General features: G+C 39.4%; 1 long non-coding RNA gene across 6 annotated transcripts in view; it reads right to left on the bottom strand.

The window, feature by feature from the left end:
• LOC105470892 (uncharacterized) overlaps window positions 1-27,007 on the bottom strand; it is a 313,903-nt gene that overhangs the window by 193,888 nt on the left and 93,008 nt on the right. The window lies entirely within an intron of this gene.

The following is a 27,007-nucleotide window of genomic DNA, read 5'->3' as shown; positions in this document are numbered from 1 at the left end:
TCGGCCTCCCAAAGTGCTGGGATTACAAGCGTGAACCACCGCGCCAGGCCTCTTTCAGAACTTTAAAGGTTTCAGACTCTAAATTAATTTTTTTTTTTTTTTTTTTTTTTTACCTGGACAAGGGAGGGCCCCAGAGAAAACCCGGCTGCATCAGTGCAGATTGTCTACAGGTGCAAATCTCCACCACAGAAAACAGCTTTGCAGGGCTACTGTTATTTGCTGGCCCTCTGAAGGGTCATCTCAAAATACGTCAAAGAAGTACATTTGGGGGTGAAATATTTTTATTTCATCCACACATGTATTTAAAAATCTGTATTTTAGGTTTTGCTCATTGGCAATTTTGATAAATTTATATCTTGTCATTTTCTGGAACACTCTGCTTTATGTTTTATTTTCTTGAACCAAAATATTTGATTGAAGCGTCAGTGCGTGGCAAATTGACTCTCAAGTGTCATATAGCATGCATATGTGCACACTCACCCTTTGGTCAGCTGATAGAATTCAATTTTAAAAACAAGCCAAATTCAAAAAATCAGTTTTTAGTGTTAGCCTAAGCATTAAGGACTCTGTCAATAATTAAAATCCATTTTTAAAAAGCCTCAACCAAAAAAAAAAAAAAAAACACCAAATGCTTTTATGTAACTATGTTTTAAGTATCTGTAGTGTATTGATTATTGTTGTAATTTTAAAAACCTATGGTTATTAATCATTATAACATACTTATTTTGCTTTTTAAAAAAAACTTTATTGACTTAAAAGGAAGAGGCTGAGACACAAAATACAATTTAAAGAGTTTCACTTTGGGAGGCCAAGGCAGGCGGATCATGAGGTCAGGAGTTCGAGACCAGCCTGTCCAACATGGTGAAACCCCGGTTCTACTAAAAATACAAAAATTAGCTGGGCATGGTGGTGCGTGCCTGTAATCCCAGTTACTCGAGAGGCTGAGGCAGAAGAATTGCTTGAATGGAGACCTGGCAGGCAGAGGTTACAGTGAGCTGATATGGTACCACTGCACTCCAGCCTGGGCTACAAAGCAAGACTCCATTTCAAAAAATTAAAGAATGTGCTGGAGCCAAAGTGAGCTGCCCAGACGACTCAGATCTAAATAACCTTGGATGTGAAGAATGTTTTGCCTTTGTAACAAGCGGGTTTTAAAACCTGGAGTGGGCTGATACAAAGTTGTTTGTCAGGAATTCTCATTGGTTTACAGAAATAACAATGATTAGTGATTGACTGTATACATTGTTAAGCTACAAGGTTATAGTGGATTATAGTGTCTGTGTGGCATTATTAGGTTAATTTATAATCATGGCAGTAGCAAGCAGTCAAGAGACGAATATGTAGCTCAAGCGGGAGGCAGGACGTGATTGTTTTAATGACTCTCTGGGCCTGATCATTTAAAAGCTTTGCATTCCTCAGATAAAATTTCTTTTATTTTCTCAATTTGGACTTGGGATATCCCAAGATGGTTCAGATGATCTCAAAGGACATAAATGTAACTTAATTTTAAATAATTTTCATAGAAATAATAATATATAGAATTAGTTTAGAAACGATAGGATTCATAAGTCTGGTTATAATAAAAATGTCATTATTAAAAACTCCATTAAGGCAGACACCAAGTCTTTTTTTTTTTTTTTTTTTACCACTTTCATAGTAACCAGTACATAGTAGCTATTCAACAATTTTTTGAATGAAAATAAAGATAATGTGAATGCAGGTTGATAACTGAATGATTAAAAAGCCAGAAATAAAAAGCCTGCATCTAATATGAAGAGAAAGGCTCTCATAGTCATTATTTTATTTCACTCCACCAACCTCTATTGAGTGTGTACTACATGCAAAAAAATTGTTCTAGATGTTGTGTGATATATTTGTGAGTAACATGCCTTGATTCTTATCAGCATAGACCTTACTGTCTGTTTAGGGGGATATGACTTGGAAATAGAAGGTTGATCAGGAGTATCCAAGCTCCTAAACAGTGTGATAAGGAATAGGGAACGCAGTTCATCTTTTTTATAGACATCTTAAAATGCAGCTTTAATTTTACCAAAAATTTGACCACTTATGATCATTCTTGAATATTCACAGTTGACACAATACCCACCGTCCTATTTGAAGCGGAAAGACCAAATATTATCATTAATTTACAAACAAAAAAAGAGGTGCAGAGAGGGTAAATTATACAATTAGAACACAGATTTCCTGAACCCAAGTTATTGGAGATAAAGGAGATGTCTCCTTCTTTTTATTGGGTTTTGGTGTTTGTTTTTAGGTAATACTTGAATAAAAAGAATAATCATTGTCTCCTTTTTGGCCATGTTCAAAATATCAAACTATGTGTTTTTAGCAAATACCAATTCTGGGTGAATGTTTGAAATTTTCACTTTTTGTTTAAGCATTCATTATTAACTCTAGAGATACAGACAGAAGGTCCTCAGTTATAGGGGCAGGAGTCCTTGGAAGCAAGGCTAATTGGACTTATATTAGTAGACTGCAAACATCATGAAGCTAAACATTTTATTATTTATTTCGTATTCCTAGTATCCTGCACTTAGTCCTCGCAGATGAAAACGGAGTCAGCAATAAAAGCTGTCAGTCTTCCATGCCTTTCTGACTGCCACTCCCTAGCCCAAGCCCTTGTGACCTTGCAGTTTAAATTATTTTCCAAAAGCAATTCTGTCAATCTTTGGCTCAGAAGCTTAGTTCAGACTGCTATAGCAAAAACACCATAGACTGGGCAACTTGAACAGCAAACATTTATTTCTCAGGTTTGAAGCCTGGGAAGTCCAAGATCAAGGTGCTGGCAGATCTGGTGTCTGGTGAGGCCACTCTTCCTGGTTTGATAGACAGCCACCTCTCATTGTATCCTCAGGTGGCAGAGGGCAGAGAGGGAAAGAGCAGGCACTCATGTGTCTTCTTATAAGGGCACTAATCCAATTCAAGAGGGCCCCGCACTCATTATCTAATTTCTTCCCAAAGGCCCCACCTCTTAATATCATCATACTAGAGGTCAGAATTTCAACATGTGAATTTTGAAGGGACATGTATTAGGGTTCTTTAGAGGAACAGAACTAACCATATATATAGAGAGGAACTATATATAGGGGAGTTTATTAAGTATTAACTTACACAATCACAATGTCCCACAATAGGCTGTCTGCAAGCTGAGGAGCAAGGAGAGCCAGTTTGAGTCTCTAAACTAAAGAACTTGGAGTCCAGTGTTTGAGGGCGGGAAGCATCCAGCACAGGAGAAAAATGCAGGCTGGGAGGCTAAGACAGTCTCTCTTTTTCACGTTTTTCTGCCTGCTCTATATTCGCTGGCAGCTAATTAGATTGTGTCCACCAGATTAAGGGTGGATCTGCCTTCCCCAGCCCACTGACTCAAATGTTCATCTCTTTTGGCAACAGCCTCACGGACACACCCAGGATCAATACTTTGTATTCTTCAATCCAATCGAGTGGACACTCAATATTAACCATCACAGGACACAAGCATATAGTCTAAAACAGAAGCCTTAAGAGGGTCTCTGTTACCTACTAAACATTGACCAAATGCTTCAGTCTACCACTCAAGGCTTGTTATAACCCTTTAGCGGTTCACTATGTTCTGCTCATCTCTCTTTCCCTCATTCAGTGCCTCTCCTGCTGTCATTAACATCCTGGTCTCCAACCACATTCACTGTTATCACAAGACACTTGGTTTTTGTACAGCCCCATGTCTTTGCTCAAGCAGTTTCTTCTGTCTGGAACACTCTCCCCTGCCATTATATATTGTTGAAATGTAACATATTCTTAACAGTCTCAGCTAAAATCCAAACTCTCTTTGGATCCTCGACTCATAATGAATCTCCTTTCCTCATGCTCCAACCACAAGCCCCTAGTTTGCATTGCCTCCATAAGACTTACTCCATTCTACTTTGCACGAGCATTACTGGGCCATATATCAAGAGTTTAGAGATGGCTTGCATGCAGCGCCAATGTCTCATCTCTGTCCACACTGGTTCAGTTTCTTGTCACATAGTAGATGTTTTATAAATGTTTCCTGAATTCCCAGAATTAATAAATTATGCCACTTAAGGTAAGCAGAAGCACCAGAGCCCACCTCTAGATAGCTAAATTGACCCTGATAAAGTGTTCTCCACTGAAAAATGAATGCATTGACACAGAGAAGTGACATCATTGTCACAATCACAAAGCAAGTGACAATGTAACATGTACCTGACATCTATTTTTAAAAATGAAGAAGACTCAGAAATTTGAGGCAGGCACTGGAAATTAAAACTGGCTGTTCAATATTGCCAGAATGATCCCACTGTGCTGCTGTCATTAGTACTAATGCCACTAGTGATCCCACTATACCACTGTCATTAGTACTAATACCACTGTCACTGTGGTGGTATTACCACCGTCATTAGTACCCAGTGACTAATTGGCACAGCCAGGGAGTAAAAGTTTTTTCACTTCTATACTTGTTTTTCTTCATTCTGCAGGGTTAATTTGTATCTAGCTCCCCTGAACTTTTATCTTGCTGGCTTTCAGGCTTCCAAATTCAAAAAAAAAATATTGAATTGCTCCTGACATCTAACTAGCTTGATCTGGAGTGCATGCATAATTTAAGCTGATTGAATATTTTGCCACATTAGAGTGGAAAATATCTATATCCCCAAAGCAGTAAAAGAAACTGACAGATTCAAATACCACCTGGCATCACCTTCCATGATTTTCACCAGGTAATTAAGGCCGTCTAGAAGGCTGAAATGAAAATTTGCCTTTAGCTACAGGATTCACTCCTGAGTACCCAAGGCCCAGAAAGAGAAGACTCTGTCTTTAGCTGATACGAGGTCTTCCTTCCTTGGATGCAAGATAAAATAAACACATTCCTTAGATTATTTTGCTTTTTACTTTTTAAAAGATGCTTTTTGAATTGATTTCCATTTTAACCAAAGAAAATGAATTTGGAAAATGCTTTCATTCGTAGGATTTACTTAAATTGTAAGTATATATAAAAAAGGACAGTCTTAAAACCCTCAAAATTTGTTAGAAATGAACAACTAATGAGGCAGTCAAGTCACTCAGGGTGATAGATGCCCTTGGCTTCCCCTCCTCACTCCAGCCTCCTGTGAGTCTGTGTCACCCTCATACCCACATGGCATGGAATGTGCTGCCTCTTCCCTCACTTGGGTCACGTTTGCACATGGCCTGAATCCTAAGAGTATGAAGAGGTGGTGCCTTTCAGAGTCATAGTCATAGCAATGCAACTGTGGAACTGACAGAGTGAAGGAGAAAATCTACCAAGAGAGGTGATGCAGTAAACTAGAAAATGAGGACACAGAGGCAGATAAGCCCCCAGCGTTGCCTGGTGGAAGAGAGGTGGAGGACAGGAGACACCTGCACTCTGGGTTGTTCCTGTGGTAAGGTAGGGACATTTCCTCAGGCCTCATTGAGCCAGAGCATAATTCTTAGGGCTCTCAATTTCTTTATGTTTTCTTTCCATGCTCATCAATAACAATTCTGATCTTACTTCTGAGATAACTTGATACTAGAAAATGGGGATGGAACACATGGGTATTTTGGCCCCTGGGAAGAGATAGCTTCAATAAAAATATGGACCAGCGGTTTTATTCAGCAAATTTGTTGAACACTTACCAAGTGTCATGGACTAGCTAAGGGCTGGGGATTCAGCAGGAAAATCAGACAAAGAGCATCCTGTCACGGAGTGTATATTCTCTAAGAAGGAGATGGACAGTAACATATGAACAAATAAACAAAATTAGTTTGTATAATGATGACCTCTCTAGAAAAAGTTTTATAGGTGGGTTCACAGAAAGTGAGTGGATGAGGGAAGGGTAACTGTAGATGGAGTCTTCTGGGAAGGCTTCCTGGAGATGGTGATATTTGAGTTGAGACCTGAATGACAAGTAGGAGGCAACCATGTGAAGATCTGAAAATTCCAGACAAAGGGATTATCAAGAGCCAAGGCCTAGATTCAAGAATGAGTGGACAGTCAGGAAGAGAAAGGAGACCCGTGTGCCTGGACCACAGTAAGTACAGGGGTGAGCAGTATGAGGTGAGGTTGGAGAAATCCAAATCAGAGAGCCTCTATGGATGCCAAGAAAATAGTTCAGGGACCTGAGAAATGGGGGACCAACCAGACCTTGAGCTAAAGTGGATTAAGATGGGTGTTTCCCTTAAGAATTTCCTTCAGCAGCAAGTGCTAGGCAATAATCCCCATTCATCATCTCTTCTCCCAAGAAAACCCTTCTATTCTCTGGACTGCCATGACAATTGTCCTAACACACTCTGTTAGTTAATGCCCAGGAGTTTTGCACATACTATTCCTTTGCTCAGAATATCTTTCCCCAGATGCCTGCCTGAAGAAGTCTTAAATTCATCCTTCCAAATTCAAATAAAATATCTCCTCTCTCAGCCGGGCACGGTGGTTCACGTCTGTAATCCCAGCACTTTGGGAGGCCAAGACAGGCGGATCACGAGGTCAGGAGATCAAGACCATCCTGGCTAACATGGTGAAAACCCGTCTCTATTAAAATACAAAAAATTAGCCAGGTGTGGTGGCGGGCACCTGTAGTCCCAGCTACTCGGGAGGCTGAGGCAGAGAATGGTGTGAACCCAGCATGTGGAGCTTGCAGTGAGCCGAGATCACGCCACTGCACTCCAGCCTGGGCAACAGCTAGACTCCGTCTCAAAAAAAAAAAAAAAAAAACCTCTCTCCTGTAAATATCCTAATCAAAAGATGGTCCTACAGAAGTCTGTGTGCCTCTATTATAACATCTTTCAAATTGTATTGTGTTTGTCTCTCTCTATCCTTAGACTAAGAGTCTCACGGAAGGTAGAACACATTCTTATTCATCTTTGCATCCTCAATGCCTAACAAAGCAGGGGCTCAATAAATGCTAGGAAGGAAGGAAGGAAGGAAGGAAGGAAGGAAGGAAGGAAGGAAGGAAGGAAGGAAGGAAGGAAGGAAGGAAGGAAGGAAGGAGACAGAAAGGGAAGGATTCAACTTCAAAATGTATGAGTAGTTCATCTCAAAGATATTTGTAGTAAAAAAAAAAAAGAGGGAAATAACTGCATCAGAAAGGATATTTTTGTAACTAAAAGAAAGTGATAGTCATCTGAGAAATTATTACTCTGCCTTCCTAAGACCACCAAGAAATATAAAATCCCTCCCACATTTCTTTACAGAGGTATTTGCATGTGAGTCAGTTCCTGTCAATCCCAAATTACATAGATCTGTACAGTAGCAATTAGGTTTATAAACTGCTAGAGGGGAAGAGTGACAGCTGTTAAACTCTGGCGGAAACAAAAAACCTCTGCAAAGGATTAAACTCTGACTAGTTACAGAGAGACTGACAATCTGCAAGGCACTTCCAGGAAGCAATCCTTCTGATGCAAATTATCAGAGAATGCAGAAATGAAATGGGAAGCCTATCCTAACTATCATGTTTCACTTTTGTGATGAGGGTGGCAACACAAGTGGGCAAAGGGCAGAGGACATCTAGCCCAGTCCGCAAGAGTTCTGGGAGTCCAGGCAGTTACTGGATGACAGTCATATTGACTATCTCAGCCATTTCTCAAACTTGGCAGAACATTAAAAACTATTCAGGAACTTAAACAAACAAACAGTAGTACCTGGACTCCACCCCATGCCATTTAAATAAGAATTTCCAGAGATGGAGATATAGAACCAAAAGTTTTCACAAGCTCCCCAGTGGAACCCGGGCAACATGACAAAATCCCATCTCTACAAAAGGTACGAAAATTAGCCGGGCGTGCTGGTGTGCCTGTAGTCCTAGCTACTTGGGAGGCTGAGGTGGGAGGATTGCTTGAGCCCAGGAAGTTGAGTCTCTAGTGAGCTGAGATCATGCCACTGCACTCCAGCCTGGGCGACAGAGTATGGCCTTGTCTCAAAAACCCAACCAACCAACCAACCAACCAAACACTTCCCCAAGTGAAGTGATTCTATTAGATGCAAATGATTAAAATTCCTTTATTCAGCACCATTCATAAAGCCTTTCCACATAACGTTGATTTATTTAATATGGCCTATCAAGAGAGGTAAAAACAGGGGCTCCCGGATAGGAAGGAAACTCGCCCAAGGCCATGCAGCTAGTGGTAGGATTCAAGAGTGTGCCTGCAGACTTCAGGTTCATGGTGTACTCAGAAAGGCAGGCTAGTTCAGGAAACTCCTGGAGACTATGTCTTGCAGACAAATTTGTCTATAGTGATTCTGGTCTCCCTTTGATGCCCTTTCTTCCTGATTAACATTTCTCTTTTCTCCACAGCTTTCCCTCCTACGTGCCTCACATTCCCGGGTGCCCATTCTTGCTCTCATTCCTGCTGGGATGATCTGATTGGTGACTAACCACTCAGCGGGAATTCATTTTGTGGGCAGCCTTCCTATGGAAAAATGTTCTCTTTAAAAGAACATTGGCAAAGGAAACAAAATGCCAACAACTGGTGAATCTGGGTGGAGTGTATAGGAGTTTCTTACATTATTGCTGAAACTTTTCTCTAAGTTTGACATATCAAAATAGCTATAAGAGGAAGAAGGAAGAAGAGAAGAGAAAGGACGAGGAGAAGAAGGAAGGGGAAGAGGAAAAAATATAGCAGTATTTAGTATAGATTAAATGGCCTTGGACAATGAACCCATGGCCTAAAGCCAGGAAGGTCTGAATCTGTTCCAGAGTCAACCTCTACCCTGCTCCCAGATCTGAGACCCTGGGAAGGCCACCCTCTGTTCTGGATTTGATTGTCCTGTTGTTAAAATGAGGGGACTAGTGTAGATCATCCTTATTCTGTGTATTTATTGCTGCATGAAGCCATTCCAAAACTTAGTAGCTTAAAACAGAAATTTTTTTATTACTTCTCATGGTTCTCTGCACTGATAGGCTCAGCCTGGGGATTCTCACTTGAGGTTCTTTGGCGTTATAGTCAGAGAGAAGCTGGGTTTGGTATCACCTAGCCAAATGGGGTGGGCATCCAAGACAGTTCACTCACACAGCTGGCAGATGATCCTGGCTGTTGGCTGGGAGCCCACATAGAATTGCTGACCCAGATTACCCACGCTTTAGCTGTCTTACAGACACAAAGATGCTCGTCTCAATTAGGACTTTTTTTTTTTTTTTTAAAGGATGTGAGTCTTTTGTAAACTAGATGTCTACAGTCCCATGAATAGTTGTCACTGCTGTTGTTTATATTATTCTGACCACTGGTAGTTACCACCTTGTTAACTGCTATCTGGTGGGTTGTCTAGATGCTTCTCCTGGCCACTTCCCTCTGTTAGAGTCTTTTCCTTTCCCCACTCCACCCGCAGGGCAACTGCCTAGGAATCTGAGTGTAGCAATAAGGGATAACTGCGTAGAAAACATTGTGTGGCGTTTGCACATATAAAAACTGGTTGTTTTCAAACACCAGTCACTGTCATACGGTTATGTAGGTGTACCACATTCACAAACACATCTTCCCTCACATTCTTTCACTTAAAAGACGATTGATGGGGGCCAGGCACGGTGGCTCACGCCTGTAATCCCGACACTTTGGGAGGCTGAGGCGGGTGGATCATGAGGTCAGGAGATCGAGACCATCCTATTTAACATGGTGAAATCCTGTCTCTACTAAAAATACAAAAAATTAGCCGGGCGTGGTGGCAGACGCCTGTAATCCCAGCTACTTGGGAGGCCGAGGCAGGAGAATGGCGTATACCCGGGAGGCGAAGCTTGCAGTGAGCCAAGATCGTGCCACTGCACTCCAGCCTGGGTGACAGAGCGAGACTCAGTATGAAAAAAAAAAAAAAAAAAAAAAAGAAAAAAAGAAAAAAGATTGGTGGGGAAAACATACCGTGTGTTAGGCTTGCTTAGAAACCCTTCACAATCAGAAGTGAAGTTCACAAGCAGAGAGCTCATGCCCTAATTGAGATTTCCGTTTTTGTTTGTGTACTTGTTTTAATAAGAATTATACGTTTACACTGATGGTTGATGAGTCCTCAAGATTTATTTCAGAAAGCAGTAGTGCCCTTCTGCCCTTTTCTTTCATGTGCACCTCTCCAACACACCACTTTCACCTATTTTAGCTACTACATTGTGGTATTTGGTTCCGGATAGAGGTACTTAACGTTTTTTCAGTTTTCTCCCTCTTCCATTATCACATGTGCACATCCTTTCATACTGTCCAAATCTTCTCGTGACAATTATGTCCCAACCTGGGCTAGATTTAAATGTGTCTACATAGAGTTCACAAGTTAGTTTCATAAGATTTTTTTTTTTCTGGCTTGTTGATTAGCTTGTCATTTCTAAGTTTATACATTTATACTTCCTCTTTTGTAAAAAATTGAGTTAGGCTAGCTAGGGGTTTAAATCCTCTTTATGATTTTTTACTGCACAGACACTGTTTGTGAAATGTGTACTTTCAACTGATTCTTTTTTCTGAATAACTTTTTATTATTTTTTAGAGCTAATGATTGTCTTATATTTTTAAAATTTGCTTATTTTTTTCAATGTAGGTAACCTAATTCATCCGAAGGTCTGCAAATTGTTCAGGTTTTCTCTCAAAATGTTCAAAAGTATTATTAATTCTATTAATGATAACTTTCTGAAGAATTTTTGGGGGGCCTTCTGTTGTTTTCCAGAGTGCTGATTTTAACCTTTTTGCTGGATACATAGCGGCATCATTGGATCTGCCTGGTCAGTCTGTGGTGGGATAATCAAGGAATCAGAGAGACCGAGGGGTTGAGGAGAAATCATTTAATTATTTAGATGCACTGACCCAGTCGGATTAACATCCAAAGGACTGAGCCCTGAACCAAGAGTTAAGCTACCTTTTAAGCATGTTGTGGGGCAGGGGGAGATCTTTGCAGGGGGAAGCACATTACAGAAGCGAGAAACAAAGACAGTTATTTAATTGAGACATGATTACATCATTTCTTACTTTTTAACGAACAACATGTTTTATGACTTGAGATTATCTGTCTGGTGGCCTTGCAGCTGCACAGCTAGAGAAACAGAGTCTTCACAATGCTTGGGAAAGGGAAAGATAAGGCTCACTAGCCACAGAAAAACAGGCAGCTAATTTTAAAGGACTCCAGCTCTTTCTCTTCTTAGGGGGGAATTGGGTTTTCTTACCTACAACTGAATTTTTGCTTACACATTTTTTATTTTCTTTTAATTTCTATTTCAAGTCATCATTAGGATTCCCTTCATCTCTCTTCGATTCCCAGTTTTCCGTATCCATCTCTTCCTCTTTATTGGTTTTCTTCCTTCTTTAAAGGAAGTACATCCTTTGGCAGAGCAAAGCTCTCCGGAAAAGAATATAAGGCAGGTAAAATTTTGAGAACATTCATCTCTAAAGTTGTATTTATTTAATTCTCACACCTGACCGATGATTTTGTTGGTTATGACATTCCACATTAGGAATCATTTCATTCAGAATGTTGAAGGCTCCCTTCCATAATCTTCTAGCTTCTAACATGTCTGTTGAAAGAAGTCTGAAACCATTCAAATTCATGAGTCTTTGTAAGTTATTGGGTTTTTTCCCTCTCTTTCCTCTCCTTCTTTCCTCTCCCTTCTCCCCACTTCTCCATCTTTTTCCTCTTTCTCTCTCTCTCTGTTGGGGCCCTGCCTTACCTTCTCCGTCTTCCTCTCTCTTTCCCCCATCATAGCTATTTTATCCATTGTGCCAGGCCCTCTCAATCTGGAAACTAGTGTCATTTAGTTAGAGGACCTTTTCCTGACTTATTTGGTTGGTGATTTTCTCCCATCCATTTCTTCTCTTCCCTTCTGCTGGAAGCCCTGTTATTCAGACCTTAGACCTTGAGGGCTGTTGCTTGCCATTTTTTTTCTATTTGATCATATATGTCTTCAACCTTAACTTGTGTTTCTTCTATTGAATTTTCATATATCTGCTGTTACATTTTCAATTTCCAAGTGTTCTTTTACTTGTCTCTGAGTATGCTTTTTAATTGCATCTTCTTCTTTTCTCATGGATGCCATATCACCTCTTAACTCTCCAAAGATATATTGTTTTTCAGTTGTCTTCTCCCTGTATGTTTTCTTTTTTCTCTAATGTGCCTTGTGTTTGTTTTGGTCTCTGTATTTCAAGTTACAAATAGAGATCCTTGGGGAACCACAAAACCTAACTAGACTAGGTCACAGGAGAAGTTTACAGGAATCTCTGGATTCATGGGGTGGGACATGTTGACTGTGGGCTCTAATGGTGAGTTTGGGCCATTTTTTATCAGTATCTGTAAATCTTTCCCCTTAGACTGATTGTATTTCTGGAGAAGTATCCTCTGGTCTTGCATTGGCATTTTTGTTAACTGTGTTGGCAGTGTCAGCTGAGACCTCAATGTTTGGAGCACTTATATTTTCTTATTGTCCTTATTTTCAGGATGGTAGCCCACTCTCAACTGTGCCTGGTGCCCTCTAGTTTAGGGAACGTCCATTTCATCCTGTTCAGAGACCACATTTCTAGTCTTCTACCAGGTGAGTGTTCACCTGGCTGCAAGGTATAGATGATACAATTGTCAAAAGCAGACTTTTTAAGCTAGCCTGTTCACTCACAATTCCTAAGCTGCTTAGTGCAAATTAGTAAGATTTTGAGGGGTTCTGCATGTAAATTGGGTTTTTTTTTTTAAACATTCACCAGTGCTAGTTTAAGATTCAGCTTTTCCTGTACAGCTAAATTAGTTAGCATTCATTCATTTGCATTTTACCTTTCAAAATTTTGTTTCTTGTAAATTTGCCTCGTCTCAGTTTCTCTACTGTTACAAATTTTATCCTTTAAAAATATGTATCTTTACTATTGTTTTAGTAGGGTTCTGGAATGGAGGCAAGCAATGTGTACATTTTCAACTCATCATTTTTACCCAGTGTTCCCTGAGGAACATGTCTTGAATTGGGAAGATTGGGGGCAAGGAGAGAAGGTTTCAGATTGCAATATTTCTTCTGGCTTAAAGGGATTGGATTTTGAAAGTAAATGCATATTTCAATTTGCTTTTCCCATTTGTGAACCTTGAAACACGATTCAAGACAGCACATTAGTATCACTCTCACACCTGTCATGATGACAGCAGGCAATATCCACTGAGTGGGTACTTCATGGTACTGCATAGCCCAGCACTTTATAAACTTTATTTTCATTTCATCTTCACACCAACTACGTAAGGTCAGTACTTTTATTATTCTCATCATAGAGGTAAGCAGAGTAACACTTGGAGAAATTAAATAACTTGCCCAAGGTCATAAAGCTATAAATGGAAAGAATCAGAATTCAAAGCTAGATCTGCCCAGCCCACAGTTGCCCTGTGATGATGTTCCTGTTTGTTGCAGGCTGCAGGCATCTGCTGTCTTGGTTGATGAAGCTTTCTTTTTTTTTTTTTTTTTTTTTACCATGTCACCACAGACCTCAACCACTACCTCCACTCCTGCTTGTAACCACCCCCAGCCAGCATCAATTTCACAGAATGCACTTAATAAGTGCTCAAGTAAATACACGTAGAATGTGAATGCGCAGAGGTCTTTTGTATAAAAGATCTTCCTAGAAACTTCGAGGGGTATACAATGGAAGCAAACATGCCTTTCAAGGAGAACATAGTCTTTTGACAGAAATGGAACATAGTCTTTTGACACCTGGTCTTGGTGCTTTTGTGTTATTTTTCTTTTTTTAGATGGAGTCTTGCTCTGTCGCCAGGCTGGAGTGCAGTGACCTGTGATGCGATCTTGGCTCACTGCAACCTCTGCCTCCCCGGTTCAAGCGATTCTCTTGCCTCAGCCTCCTGAGTAGCTGAGACTACAGGCGTGTGCCACCATGCCCAGCTAATTTTTACATTTTTAGTAGAGACGGTGTTTCACCATGTTGGCCAGGATGGTCTCAATCTCTTGACCTCATGATCCGCCTGCCTCGGCCTCCCAAAGTGCTGGGATTACAGGCCTGAGCTACGGTGCCGGGCCTTTTATGCTCTTTAAATACTTTAATTCTCTTGTGGTATTTGGTCTTTCTAGTCTTTCTATTTTTACTGGGGTGCATTTTTATAAGTCATGATTAGTTTCATAAATTTGTAATATTTTTCTGGCTGATTATTTATCTTATCATTTCTAAGTTTATATATTTATACTCCCCTTTTTGTAAAAAAATTGGGTTAGAGTTAACTAGTGGTTTGAACATTTTGTTGTGGTTTTTTTTCAAAGGGCCAAATTTTACCTTTATTTATTACTTCTGCTGGTTTTCTATTTTACGTTTCATTGATTTCTACTTTGATATATATTAATTCTTTCCTCTGGCTTCCTGTCTTATTCTTTTTCGAAATTCTTGAGTATTTAGCTTATTTATTTTATTCTTTAATTTTTATTCATATGGATATTTAATACTATTAGACTTCCTCTGGTAACTGCTTTAGCCATATTTCATAGATTCTGATTTGTATTGTGGTCACATTAGTTATTTTTCCAGAAAACCTATAGTTTGCTTTTTTATCTTTTCTTGGAACCAGGAATTATTTAATAACATTAAAAATGTATCAGTAGAAGGATCTTTCCTTTAAATTAAATTTTCACTTTTAATGTATTATGGTCAGAGAATACTGTTTCTATTTTTTCTCTTCTTTGAAATTTATTAAGGATGTTTTATAGCCTAAGATTATCAGTTCTCCTGACATTTCTCCATGCCCACTATATTAACAGATTAAATTTACAGACTTGACTCACTCTTTTATTCTTTTAGCTGATTTTGATTATTAAGTTATTGTTTTCTGTTTGTTTTGTTTTCTTTTCTTTTCTTTCTTTTTTTTTTTGTCTTGCTCTGTTGTTTATTGCCCAAGCAGGAGTGCAATGGCACAATCACAGCTCACTGCAGACTTGACCTCCTGGGCTCAGTCAATCTCCCTATCTCAGCCATCTGAGTAGCTGGTACTACAGGCATGCACCACCATGCCTGGTTAATTTTTAAGTTCTTTGTAGAAACGAGGTCTTACCACGTTACCCAGACTGGTCTTGAACTCTTGGGCTCAAGTGATCCTTCTATCTGAGACTCCCAAAGTGCTGGGATTACAGGAGCAAGCCACTGCACCTGGCCTTAGTTACCATTTTCATTTGTTTTGTGGATCTGTCTTTTTGATATAACTTCATGGTCTGTAGCAGAGGTTGGCAAAAGACAGCCAGCAGGCCAGATCCAGCTCATCACCTGTTCTTGTAAACAAAGTTATTGGAACACAGCCATGTTTATTCATTTACTTATTGTCTATGGCGAATTTCACTCTACATTGGCAGAACTGAGTAGTTGTGTCAGAGTCCACATGACACATAAAGCCAAAAACTTTTTCTACATACCTAAAATATTTTCTGTCTATTCTAGGCCCATAAAGCCTAAAAATACTCACTCTCTTTACAGAAAGAGTTTGCCAATCCCTGTTTTATGGGCACATGATTTTGCACCATATTTTCTTTTATCTTATGACTTTGTGTAGGATTTGACTGTGCTCATTTTCTGTTGCTCATGTTACTTGTTAGATGACTAGCACTGTCCAGTAAAACACCCTGCAATGATGGAAAGGTTCTGCACCACATAATACAGTAGCCTCTAACCATAGGCTGGTAAGAAATTGAAACGTGGCTAGTGCAGCCGAAAAACTAAAATATTAATTTAATTAAATTTTAATGAAATTTAATTAATAAAACCTTAAGCTAATTTCTTTTAGTTTAATTAGAATTAATATAGCCCCATGTGGCTAGTGACTACTGAATGGGGAATCATAGTACTATATGGTCAGGGAAGTTTGTCCAGCTTCCAAGCTCTACAGCACCCTCTTCTTTTGTTTTTGGAAAATGGGATGTTTTGGTGGGGAAGTTGCTTCACATTTTTTTACAATGTGGTGAGTTTCCCCTCCCCTCCTTCTATTTTACTTAGATTGTTGCATTTCTTTGCTCCCATTGTACCTGTTTGGTGCAATTTGGATTCTATTCTCAGTGGTCTATCCTCAGTTCTGAGTTCCTTCCTACAAGAATATTTGGTTAGTTAGTTTCAATGGTTTACAGGTTACAGATCACGCTGGTATTATCTAAGTTTTCATGAGCTCTTCGTATTGACCCATAAATTTGAGTCTGCAAAGCATTCTCTCAGTTTCAACCACTGTCTACAAATGACCAAACTTTCCAGTGAGTGGTTATTGGCAATCTGGGGGGGTCTTTGGGCTTTCAGCACCATTGGAAGTTCTTTATATTCCCTTCACATTCTCCCACATAGCCTTTAATACAACACAGTTCTTGTCGTGATATATATACTCTGCTTATATTCTGGGGTTCACGGAAATAGGTTGTATATTATTTCTGTGGGATTTTAGTTTTATTCATCTTTGCTATATCTATTTTGTGGGGGAGTTTAACAAGAATATATAAGTGTACCATCTTACCCCAATTCCCTATTATTTTCATATGTGATGCCTTTATCCACCTGCCCATAGGAGAGTTACTGACCTCGTCCCACCACTCTAATACAAGAGGAGGAAATTGTAATATAAGAACTAAAAATAAAACTCTTATTACCAGACTTGCAGTCTAGTATTTTTCTCTTTCACCTTACAGATAGAAGGTTGTGTAGGCAGACCGTCTGACAGTCCATCTCGCAATATGGTCCAGTAGTTGTTTCTCTATTCTGATAACTTCTCCCCACTATGCATCCCCTATCCCTGCTCTCTTCCCAAATTGGTGCTGCCTCCTATTTGGGAAATACGTTTGCTTTTAAGAGTCTTAAGGTGACAGAGTAGAGATAAGGAAGAAGAGGCGGTGACATTACTACCCAGGGCCAGTTTTGGGCTTGAGGACCATGGGGAAAAGATGGTTTAAGAATTTATGGGAAGAAGACTACAAATAGGGCTCCGTGTATACTGCTCGAGTGATGAGTGAACCAAAATCTCGCAAATCACCACTAAATAACTTACTCATGTAACCAAACACCATCTGTTCCCCAATAACCTTTATGGAAATTAAAAATAAATTTAAAAAGTGTTTATGGGAAGATTCTGATCTTTTCCCCTTACTGAACACATAAATCCTGGAAAAACAATGAATTCCCTCTTGTATTTGGTGTGGAAAACGAGAAACCAGATATAATAGTGTCTAGGATAGTACTTAGCTCACACGTGTTGTTTGATACCTGTTAACTCCCTCTTTCTTTTAATTTTCTCTAGTTCCTCCAGCATAAAAACAGGACAGAATTTCTGCAGAGCTGCTCTAACCCAATAACGAAGATTGGACAATAAGCTGCGTGTCTGCTGGAAACCTGGGACTGGCAATGGAGATGAGAAGAGAATCAGAAGGGTGAGGACACCAATATCTCTTTTTTCTCTAAAGCTTTTAAATTCAACCACTTGAATCAAGGGCTCTAGCTGGATCTATTCATTTTATTTTATTTTATTTTATTTTATTTTATTTTATTTTATTTGAGATGGAGTCTCACTCTGTCGTCCAGGCTGGAGTGCAATGGCATGATCTTGGCTCACTGCAACCTCTGCCTCCCGTGTTCAAGCGATTCTCCTGCCTCAGACTCCTGAGTAGCTGGAACTACAGGCATGAGCCACTACACCTGGCTAATTTTTGTTCTTTTAGTAGAGACAGGGTTTCATCATGTTGGCCAGGCTGGTCTCTAAGTCCTGATCTCAGGCGATCTGCCGGCCTTGGCATTCCAAAGTGCTGAGATTACAGGTATGAGCCACCGTGCCCGACATGGATCTGTTCTAATTGCACAAGTGACAAAATCTTATTGGCTTCTAGGCTTGGTTACCTGAACATCCCAGTTACTGGCCTCGGGGCTTTCAAAGCTTCCTGGCTATCAGGAGCCAGTATCACCACTGGTTCCTGGAGTATAACCAAGTCCCTGAAAACTAGTATTTTGGAAAAGAAAAATAGAAATCCATTGTTGTACTCAAGAGAATGCAATACAGCATGAATGCAGAAAACCCTGTCCATGCCAATTTTTTTTCTTTGAAGTACAATCTCAATTATTCCTACAGCATACACAACAAATTGATGTGTGTATCTGTGCTGGCAGATTCTCCAATTGGAGCTATGCATCCGACTTGGAGAATTAGCCATCACTATGACAACAAGTCTCTTTATGTTTTTTTCTGAATGAATGTTATAATTAGCTACCATATGAAGTAAGATACCGCTACTGACATTGTCGTTAGACCCTCTAGCCTTAGCTATTTAAGATTTCTTGGCGGCAGGAAGCACGAGTTGGAGCCTTGGCCAAGTAGCTATCTCCAGATCAGGGCAGGCAATTCAAGGCTGAGAGTACATATGGGCAGCTTCTCATTAAGGGAACCTAAATCTAATTAGATGCTGTCCCACTCCCACACACAGGAGAGAAATCATGTTTTGCAGAAAGATGTTTATTGAGAGGTGGTTGAGTTAGGAAAATACAATTGGTTTATTTCTCTAGGCAGAGGAACCATCAAAAGTCAGGCATTACACATTTGTATGGGCCAAGTTTGGTATCAGGGTGAGGATGTCGGTTTACTTGATCTTTAGGCTACTCTAAGAAAGCAAAGGTAGAATTGAGAAACTGACTTCCTGCACTGCCTTCAGTGCACCATGCATTCCGTCAAGCACTGTCACAAATGCACTCCCCATTAAAACCTCACTAGTAATTTAGGGTAAGGCAAAACAAGCCTGTGGTGGAGACTAAGAAGTACATATTATTTACCTCCACTTTAAAGGTGGTGAAATTGTGGCTCAGTGAAGACCAGAAATGCTTCTTAGCTGACAAAAACTTCAGAAATCCATGTTGAATGCCGAAAAGGGGTGGAGATAGATAAATAGAAATAATTACTATTTCCCTGATTCCTATAAATTCCACGGTTCTACCAGCCAACTACTGCTCAGTCAGTGGGCCACACAGCACTGTTGACAGTGAGGTCAGTGAGGTAGAGTATCAAAATCCAGGAAGGGAGGAACCAGAGAGGTCAGCCTACTGCAGTGATAAGATCACCCCGAGATCCACAGCAGTGGTAATGCTGACGAGACTAGGGGTCCTGTGGTCCTACTCCTCATTTCACAGACAAGAAAAGAACTTTGCTGGTTGTGTTTCAAGAGTCACCTGCCCAGTTCACAGAACAAGTAATTAGCAGAGAGGGAGAACAGACCTCAAAAGTCAGAATGCTTTTCTCTCCATCACACAGTCTCCTGGGAGTGTCGTATTAGGATTTTTCACATAAAGTCTCTACTGAAAAGAATGGCTAACTGGAATCCCTCTGAATAGACATTCAGATAATGTTTTATGTGAGAAATACTTATTAAGAGTTTTCTTTTTTAGCCAATCCTAGCAACACCAGCTAGATAGCCACTTAAGCCACCTATACATACTAATGTGTCTCTTGACTGTGAAAACATTAACGTTCTGTATACTAATTAGAAATCAAAATCGTGATCAGCATTCATTAGTACTTTTTTCCAGTTCAATGCACTGAAGAAAGACATGGTACTGTTACATCAATTTTCCTGGTTGATTCTTAGGATCTATCAAATGCTTACAGATAAAGACTTAATCATACAAGAATTGTAATTTGGCTCTTCTAAGAATTACATTCCATTTTGATAGACATCATAGATATGTACTGGAAATAAATGTTCCATTTTCATAGTGTTAGATTATTTTGCTTCTTCCTTTTCTACTACTTTTTATGGGGGAAATATATAGCAAAGACACTAAGTTATTTCCCCTTAAATAAACCTGATAAAGCTCAGTTTGGATGGTTTTGTTGGACTTAGGTACTTTCCTCAACTGAAAAGAGAAGCTGGGCTTGAACACCATTTCTGATGTTGATTTGACCCTGAAAAAGTAATTTAATATTTCTTAGCCTTAGTTTCTTTACCTTTTAGTTGAAGATAATAAAACATGCTTTATTTAGGGAGGAATGGGCTGGTAAGTTTAAATGAGATCACATTTACAATAGGGCATTATAATATGTGAGATACATAGTAAATGATCAGTGACTCCTTAATGTTACTGAATGTGCTGAGTGATCAATATGTGCCAGGCACTGTGATAGGTGTAGTGGGGTTACCAGAATTAATAATGACTTTAAATTAATACTTAATGGTGATTATTTATTCAACAAATTTCTGTGAGCACCAACAATGTATCAGATACCATGCTAGGTGATGGAAAGCTCCTGCCCTCAAGTTGTTCATAGTTTTATTTGTGGAAGCAGAAGTAAATATAGTGCAATTAGCACCACCTGAATCAGTGCGGCACAGGCTGAAGAACAGAGTAGGAGCGCTTAATCAAGGCTAAGGAGATCAGGAAGGGCTTTACTGGGGAGGTGATGACACATTCAATAGTTGAAGAAGGATAGCACTTCAAGAAGACAGAACAATTTCTGCAAATCCTGGAAGCAAAAGAGAACATGGAACATTCAGAAATTTTCATCATTTAATGGTCACAATAAAAGTTGGAGGCAGCAAATTATGAGAGATGAGACTGCAGCGATAAAAAAAAGAACTGACTAAAGATCTTGAGACGCTTAGGAGGCTTCAACTTTACTTTAAAGAGAATGAAGAGACATTACTCAGAGGAGTTATGGCATCAGATTCGAGCCCAGGAGATCACTATGGCATCACTGGACAATGAGTTGAGTGCATGTGGGAGGACCAGGAGGCACTGTTGAGCTCCAGCTAAAAAATGGTAGGGAATTAGCTAAGGTGGCTGGTAAGAAAAAAGAGAGAAATTGACAGATTCAAGAGAAATTTGAAAACCGTTAGTGACTGAGTGGAATTGGAAGAGTCAAGCGGAGTCTCAGGTTTCAATCTGATGTGGCCAGGTGCATTTTTGTGCCACTCGCCTAGAAGGGGATCCAAGAAGAGAAAAGTTGGATGGGATGGGAGGTAGGAAAGGAGGCACAAGATCCAGGGGTGCTGGGCTCTGAATCTGGAAGCAGCCATCATAGCTGAAAGTCTGTTTCTATAGAGAATAGGTCTAAAAGAGGACTATGTGTGGACCCCATGCACACTGCCTAAAGCAGGGATCACCTGCCTATGGGATAGGGTAAAACAAGATGACTCTGAGCGCAGCCTCCAGAGGGTTCTGTGTATCTGCAGGACTAGAAGGCAGGAACACTGAGATACAGGTTTACATCCTGGAAATTAACCAATCTGACCTCAGAATAAGGGCCCAGGTCTGCAACATATGTCGTACCTGATGGTAGAAGTAACATGGAACCACCAACGTAAAACATGGATTTCAGGGTCTGATGGAGGAAACTACGCAATCATAGAAAGGGAGAAATAATCCAGATTGAAGGTGTGATTTTTCCCTTAAGGACTTGTACGTAGTCAGGTTCTGTTGGTGATGCATTCTTTCGGCTTTCATTGATTCATAGGGTTTCATTTCTGTGTGTAGAAATGGACATTGACTTCTCCATCCCACTCCACTGCCTTCTGGCTTACATCATCTCCAACGAGAAATCTGCTGTAATTTTTATCCTTGGTCCTCTCTGTATAATGTCTCCGTATTCTCTGGTTGCTAATATTTTTAAATTTTTATGTGCTTTTCACCAATTTGGTTATGATTTGTGTGTGTGTATGTATGTGTGTGTGTGTTTAATAGTCTGCCTAGGGTTCACTGAAACGCTTGGATATGTAAACTTATAGTTTTAACCAAATTTTAGGGGAAAAGCTTTAGCTGTTCTTTCTTCAGATCTTTTTATGTGTCATTCATCTTTCTCTTCTTTTTTTGTCACTCCAATTTACATATCTTAGAAACCATTATATTATCCTACACTCACAGAAGAGTTGTCCGCTTGTTTCAGTCTTTATTTTTCTGTGTGTGCTTCATTTTGGATAGTTTATATTGCTGTGTTTTTAAGTTTACTGTTTTTTTCCTGTAGTGTCTAAATGGTTCTGAATCTCATCTAGCACATTTTTCATTTTTGATATATTTTTCATCTTAAAAGTTCTGTTTAGATATTTTAAAAATATCTCGTATTTTTATCATGTTTATGTTTTATTATATATCTTTTTGAATATTTATAATAGCTATTTCAAGTTCCTTCTCTGCTATTCCCATTATCAATGTCATTTCTGAGTCTTTTTCTATTGATTAATTTTCCTCCTTATTATGGGTTATATTTTCATGTTTCTATTTTGCATGCTGGGAAATTTTTGATTGGGTATCAGGTGTATGTATTTGTTGGTTTGGGGACTTAACTGTATTTCTGTAAAGAGTGTTGTTCTTTGTTACAGCACACAGTTAAATTACTTGCAGATTGGTTCGATTATTCTGAATCCTTCTTTTAAGCTTCGTTACAATGGGTACAGATCAGCATTTACTCTGGCATTAATTTAGCCTCACTACTAAAACATAACCTTTCAAAGCCTCTACCAATACCTCATGTCCAGCCTTAGGAGTTTCATCAAGCATATGTGCAAGTTAATATTCAGAATTTGAGGGGATCCTCCTGTAGCTCTCAAGGGCTTTCTGTTTCTCTCTGTGCCTTCCTTATCTCTGGTCCTCTGCTCCACCACACATCCCTGATGTGAGTGATGCCTGAGGAGTGCTGAGGGTGGAGGGCATGGGAAAATAAAGAAAGGAAACTATATTCCATGTCTGGGGCAGTCTGAAGCTAAGCCAGGACATCTTGTGTACTATGCTAAGGCAAACCACAAACTATGCTAACTTATCTGAATTTATCTGGAATAGATTCAGAAGCATAGGCAACTAAAGATAGCATAAATCATCATCTTTCCTCCTGCCATAATCGGCAAATAAGGTAGAATGTATCAACCTCACTGCATGTAGTGTGGGACAGGAGTCTTTTCATTTGAATATCAAAAACTAGAGACTCTAAGCTGGCATTTGGGTACAGGGAGGAACCAGGGGGCAGGAAGAGACTGGTGAGATGGGAAAAGAAAAATAAGGACATAGAAAAAGAAATAAAATTCATGTCTCAAAGGCAATGATTGAATTAGCCTCATGAAGAATATTATTTCAAAAATGAGCCTTAAGAAGGTAGAAAATATAATTAAGGAAAGATGGATGAGAAAGTGTCCTGGCTTAAGGAAGCAGCTTGAGAAAATTCACAGAAGGACATCTAAGGTAGAGTCCAAAAACAGAGACAGGTGAGTTCACCTTATTTGTTAGGTATAATGAAAATAATGAAATATAAGTCCTGAAAAAGAGTTTGGGACAGTACTATGAAAGTCTTGATTTGGCAACATGAGTAGTTTATACTCGATTCATAGGAAATGGAGAATCTTTAAAGGATTTCAAGTGAGCATTGTTGCCTCCAAAGAAATTAACTTCCCCTAATGGGGAAGAAAAGAGGAGGAAGATAGTCTTTTAGTCAAATGGCTATTTAGTCACCAAACCATAAGGACTCTTTGCTACCTAGAAGCTATATATTTGGTCTTAATAGAATTGATCTTAATAATAATAATACTTATTCTCCTATAGCAATTTACTTTGCAGATTGACTTTAGAGTGTAATCTCATTTGATTTTTGCAAAAAAAAAAAAAATTATTGGACTGAGATTCCCAATTTCCTATTGAAGATGAGAAAACTGAGGCTCAGAGAAAGTTAAGATGTCTAACTCCAGACATCTGTCTTAGATATTGTCAGCCCTAAAATCAGAACCAGCTTATGACTGCCCCACACAACTCATTTTATTTCTTTAGCTCAGCAGAATGAAAAGGAAAATAGTATGTTGTGTTTTTAAAGATGTTAGGACTTTTATTTCTATCATAAGACATAAAACAAAGGTTTATTTCAACTTAGGAGAAGGTATTAACACGTGGGAGGAATTATTTATTGAGAAGACATTTCTTTATATTCATAGCCTAAGCCCTGCTACTTATGTTCCCATGCAATGAGAGTTTGATGAGAAGACATTGACTTAAGGAAGTGTGATGTGGCTCCTCCACCCTGTGTCACTCCTTATCCATCTGAAAAGTACCATAATAAATCGTATCAAAAGAAACCTTTTCTTTAGTGGTGCTTAAAGAAAAGGAGAGGAAACTGAATGTGTCAGGCTTGGTGTTCAGTAAGACAGAAATAACTCTTGACTTAGTCAACTTTTTCTAAGGTGTATAGCAATCTGTGGTTGCGCTGCTGAGGGCCAAGATTTTAAATAAAATTCTCATATTTGGACTGCCCACCAGTCTGAATATGTATCTGTGTCTATACCCAGAAGACTTGTAAACTTAGGACTTTATAAAGACAAAAGATAATTTGATCAAGATTGACCAAACTAAGTCAAAGATACAAAAGCTATTTCCTTTTTCTCTATGGTTAACTGAAATGTAACTCTGAATACAAAGAGGTTCTGGCATTCACTACTGATTGCCTCATCACCAAGAAATGGGTAATAGTGTGGCTAAGAGAAGTTAGTTGGTCCCGATGCTGCTACCTCTAGAATAATTCATGCTGTAATAATCCTTTTAGTGTTCCCTGGACTGTCCTCTGCCACACTTGGGGCAATAAAATGATCAAGTCCTTCATAACAGGGAGGTTTGTTTCAGTTAGCAGAAATAGTCCTAAGTTTTGCTTATAGATTTGCTCAAGTGTTTTGTTTAGGAAGCTTTGATTCTGTCTAATATTTTAAAATAAAATCCGTGGAAATAATTAGTTTTTATGTGGGAACGACTTCACAATGGTAGATCCCAAGAACAATGGCGGTTCCCGAGAACAATAGTTCCGTGCCCCCGTGTCCTGAGAGCAATGCATCCATGCCTGTGTGCTGGGCCCGATGCCCATGAGCTCTGCCCAGTTGCTGCTTGAAGAGAAAAGGGTTGTGCCCCTCATAATTTTAGCAGAAAAAAAAAAACTTTTGATTATGTCTGAGCTGAATACCTTTTCTTCACTGGGCAGCACTGTGTTCTATAATACACAGCTTCTGCCTCACCAGGAAATCCTCTGCGGTTATGGAAGTTTGGGGCATGTGTAGTCTCATGTGGCCCACAGTGTCACAGTAGCTTGTTTAACCTGCACATTTCCACAGAGATAAAAATGGAACCCGAGATGTATCAATGACAGGGATGTGTTCTGGGAAATGTGTCATTAGGTCAGTGGTCCCCAACCTTTGTGGCACCAGGGACCGATTTCATGGAAGACAATTTTTCCATGGATGGGTGGTTGGGGTGGGGCGGGTGGTGCGGGGGTGGTTTCGGGATGAAACTGTTCCATCTCAGATCATCAGGCGTTAAGTTCTCATAAGGAGCCGCAGTAGGGGTAGGTGTTGAACTCCTATGATAATCTAAGGCCGCCCCTGTTCTGACAGGAGGCGGAGCTCGGGTGGTAATGCTCACTCACCTGCTGCTCCCCTCCTGGTGTACGGCCTGGTTCCTAACAGGCCACAGGAGGCACTGAGATCTTGGTTTCTAAATATTTACCACTGAAAGGAATCAGAAATCCTTGGAGAAATGTCTGAAACCAGGACTAGGCAGGAAAGGCATCTCATCCTGGAGAATAACAAAGTGCTCAGAAGGAGAGAGATCTATACCCATACCTGCCTGTGGCCCAGGGGCTGGCGACCCCTGCATTAGACAAGTCTGTTGTTGTGCAAATATTATGATGTACTTACACAAACTTAGATGGTAAAGCCTACCACATACCGAAGCTCTATGGTACGCTTATTGCTCCTACAAACCTACAAACCCGTATAGCATGTTCCTGTGCCGAGTACTGCAGGCAATTGTAACACAATGGAAAGTATTTGTATCTCTAAACACATCTAAACATAGAAAAGGTATAGTAAAAAATATGCCATAAAAGATAAAAACTGCTACATCTGTATAGGGTGCTTCCTATGTATGGAGCTTGCAGGACTGGAAATTGCACTGGGCAAGTCAGTGAGTGAATGGTGAGTGACTATGAAGGTCTAGACCATTGCTGCACACCTGCTGGAGACTCTATAAACACTGCACACTTAGGCTACATTACATTTATTTAAATTTTTTTCCTTCTTCACTAATAAGTCAACCTTAGCTTACTGTAAATTTTTAACTTTATAAACCTTTTAACTTTTATTAACTTTTTAACTAACTCTTATAAAAACAGTTTAAAACACAGCCACATTGAAATATTTTTATGTCCTTATTATATGAGCTTCTTTCTACTTATTTTCTATTTTTGTGTAACTCTTTAATTTTTTTTTTGTTAGAAGCTAAGGTACAAATACACATATTAGCCCAGTCCTCCACAGGGTCAGGATTGTCAGTGTCTGTCTTCCACCTCCACATCTTGTCCCGCTTGAGAGTCTTCAGGAGTAACAGCAGGCATGGAGTTGCCATCTCTGGCAATAACAACCCTTCCTAGAATACCTCCGGCAGGACCTACCTGGGTCTGTTTTACTGTGAAGTTTTAAAAAGTATGTAAGTAGAAGGAGGCACACTCTAAAATAATGATAAAAATATAGTATAGTAACTAGATGAACCAATAACATAATTGTTTATTACCATTATTGAATACCGTGTACTGTACATAATTGTATGTGCTATACTTTTATATGACTGGCAGTGCAGTAAGTTTGTTTACACCAGTGTCACCACAAACATGTGAGTAATGCGTTGTGACGTTACAACAGCTATGTTGTATGACATTACAACAGCTGTGACTTCACTGGGTGATAGAAATTCTCAGCTTCATTAAAATCTTATGAGACTGACATTGTACTGTGGTCTTTTGCTGACTGAAACATTATTATATGACACATGATTGTATTTGTAAAATGAAAATAACATTTGTCCCATAGAGTTATTATACAAATGATACAATGAGTGGAATAAAAGGTATAAATTGTAACACACCATACATGTAAGACAGCATTCTAATATTTCTCTGGTATTACTACAACTATCACTAATATTACTGTTATCACCACTATCCCAACCAGGGTTTTGGATGACGTTTTTTTTTTCCATTTGTGTGTAAGCAAATAACAAAAACGGAGGTTAACTATAAAGGGATAAGTGGTTTTTAGAGGAGAAATAGAGCTAGAAGGTAGAC

This window comes from Macaca nemestrina, chromosome 2, assembly GCF_043159975.1.
Source record: "Macaca nemestrina isolate mMacNem1 chromosome 2, mMacNem.hap1, whole genome shotgun sequence".
NCBI lineage: Eukaryota > Metazoa > Chordata > Mammalia > Primates > Cercopithecidae > Macaca > Macaca nemestrina.
This window is presented reverse-complemented; position numbering and strand designations above follow the sequence as displayed.